Below are 3,493 nucleotides of genomic sequence, written 5' to 3'. Positions count from 1 at the left end.
TTCATCATCCTCCACTGTCTTCATCATCCTCCAATGTCTCCAAAACGCAACTACCAACGCTATTCTCCATCATTTTTCTTCTCGTTCTGGGCGGCAATGAAGGTTGTTTGCTTTATTTTCCTTCGACCCTGCGAGTTGTGCAGAGTAGAGACTTTTGCTGGGGCCTTTCACTTTGTTCTTAACTTTTTGGGAACAATGGCTTAAGTGGGTTTTCCTTGTCAAAACCTGGATGCCAAACACAGAAGAAAACAAAAGAGATTTGTGGTTTTTTTGAGTCAGAATAGCTAACGCTTTATGGAGTCGATTTATATCTATTTGATGGGGTTATATGAAATTAGAGTTGTTGGGAGGAGGATGCAGTAGTGAGTCTCCAAATGAGGTCAACGACATAATCGATCAAGTTGATTCTGGTTAAATTTCTCCTTCATTTTGTGCATTGAAAATTCAGAAAAAGTAATTCCTAACTTTAAACCCCTAGAAATATCATCATCCAGAGAAAAACATATAACACAAACATCAAAACCCATATTCCAATATATAAAGCTGAAGATGGAAACACCCACCCTCCAATCATTTTGACTATAATAAAATAAAATAAAATAACACGAGGAAAGAAAAAAACGTACCTTGCTTGAAATTTCAATTCTTGAAGATGACAGTAAGTATAAGGGTGACCGTTGACGGTGCCGGTCCAATTAATTCTGGTGAGTGTGTATTTGGGACAACCATAAGGATCTGCCACGGACAAGAACGTGGGAAAGTAATGCTCCTCGAGGTAGCATTCGTCGTTGCGGTAACATGGGATCTTGAATTTCCTCTAGAGGGTTCGGTCCTTGACGACGAGGCGAGTGGCGGTACGTGAGGGCGAAGAATTGAGAGCCGACGCAGAATGAGGGCGGAGAAGGAGATGGAGCAGTGGACCGCGACGATTTGAGTGTCGCCACCGACATGATGGAGTCGGTTTTCGTTAGCGCTGGTAGTTGCGTTTTGGAGTGGATCTTTTGGGTCAGTGGGCGTCTCAACGACAATGTCTTTACGGGGAATATGGTTTTCATCCTCCGGCTTATCACTGAGATTTGGGGATATTTTGGATTGTTCATCTGAGGAAGGGATATGATATTTGGTGGTTCGAAGTTGTGTTTGGATGATGCAAGGACTGATTGGAGATTGGAGTTAAAGAGGGTTTAGGCGTAATGGTGAAAATGGTGACTGCCAGTGGTGAAAACCATGGTGGACCTTTGGATTGATTTAGTTTTTGGCTTAATTTGAAGATAAGTAAATTCCTAATCTGAAAATTAGTAAAACCCTTTGTCATGTCATAGTGACTTAAATTAAATAAAAATTTCACGCAAACAAACACTTTCAGATCAGTATGCAACACGTCAGTCTCATTTAACGTCGTTTCTAAGATTTAACGGACCAGACTTAGTTGACTCAATTTTTTAAATATTTAGACCCAATTGATTCAATTTTACAAATATTATGACCCAATTGAGACACTTAAAAATATGAAGACCTAATTAAGATTTCCATACAAACATGAGGAGCATTCGAGGGTTTAAACCTTTAACATTTATATAACATTAAATAAATATATAAATGCTTTTATATATGCTTTTATATGTAAATTAAATTTATCATTCTTAAAACCCTGATAAATACATAATTTTAATAAATAAAGTCATCAAATAATAAATAAACACAAACTTCTCATAAATGCATATATTAACCTGTAAAAGTTATAAATACATAATTAAATACTTTCACATATTATAATTACATATTTAATATAAATATTTAATGAATATATTTATTTTTTATTAATAATTATATAAACATTATACAGTGTACTTTATTATATTTATTAAATATAATACATATTATGCACTGAATTTATTAATGTAAACTTTATAAGAAAACGAATACATAAACGTTTCTATAAATATTTTCACTAGTCTTCACATTATAAATATATACATGATACTAATAAATGCATAAATTTAATTTTAAAAAAAATTTAAATAAGTACATTAAATACTTTCTTATTATAAATATTTTTAAGAATGATAAGTTTAATTTTAATATAAAAGTATTTAATTTATGCATTTATTTATTGTATTATTTATATAAATATTAAATAATACTCTCTTTTTTTAAATGTAAAATTAACAAAACAAAAATCCTTTTTATATGTATATTTAACATTTTTAAAATAACCTGTTTTTTCAATTGTATATGTGTTAAATATATTATATAACTATTATTACATAAAAATTGAGGAATTATTAATTAAATAAGTTTGTAATACTTATTTGTTGGAATGGAGTCCCAAAGAGTTAACTTAAACAAGTTTTACATATAATTTTTCTTTGCACATTTTAGTTAGTTCTCCAAAACAAGGATTTACACTATGTAAAATAGTGTTAAATAATTTAAAATTAATTTATAATGTGTACATGTGTGAATAAATATAAATAATTTATAATTAATGATACTAAATATAAAATTTACTTAGAAATTGGTCAATAACTAAATATATTCAATACAAAAAAAATTGTATAAAACAATAAAGATTTAAAAGAAATTTTATACAAATTATATGACAAACTAAACTACTTTTTAATCTATGTAAAAAATTACTTGAAAAATGTTCATATAGTACAGGTTTATGTGGGATAGGTTTATATAGTACAGGTTTATGTGGGATAGGTTTATGTGAGATAGGTTTATATAGAACAGGTTTACGTGAGATACGTTTATAATAATTAGATTGACCTTCACTTTCAATCTGTATATATATGTTAGTTTATGATTCAACAAAACATAACAAGACACTCAAAGTGAGAGTTAGGAATTGTAGCCTCTTTTATAGATTTCTCTGATAGGTTTAACAATTTTACTCTTTTTATTATGTCTGAAGATCTATCTTAATCAGTCAATGAAGTATCAAATAATTAAGATGAAAATTATATTTCTAAAGTTATTTGGTACTTCCTTGATTTGATTGAGATTGAGATTTCATGAGTGGATATAAAATATTCAAAGAGTTTATAGTGATAAAAATTAATATAATAGGTGAATCTTTTAATCTTTCATATACGAGAGTTAGGAATTGTTAGTTCGTGGTATATTAGTTTGTGTTTCAACAAAATATAACAAGACACCCAAAATGAGTGTTAGGAATTGTAACTTCTTTTATAGATTTATCTTCTGGGTTTAAGAATTTTACTTTTTTTTGTTATGTTTGAAGATCTATCTTAGTCAGTCAATGAAATATCAAATAATTAAGATGAAAATTATATTTCTAAAATTATTTGACACTTCTTTGATTCCATTGAGATTGAGATTTCATGAGTGAATAGAAAATATTCAAAGAATTTATCGTGATAAAAATTAATATAATAGGTGAATGTTTTAATATTTCCTTTATGAGGTTTTTTTATGAGAAGTTCATTTGACATGTTTACTAGTACATTGTATATATTTTAATATA

This window comes from Vigna angularis, chromosome 8 (assembly GCF_016808095.1).
Source record: "Vigna angularis cultivar LongXiaoDou No.4 chromosome 8, ASM1680809v1, whole genome shotgun sequence".
In the NCBI taxonomy this organism is placed as follows: Eukaryota; Viridiplantae; Streptophyta; class Magnoliopsida; order Fabales; family Fabaceae; genus Vigna; species Vigna angularis.
This window is presented reverse-complemented; position numbering follows the sequence as displayed.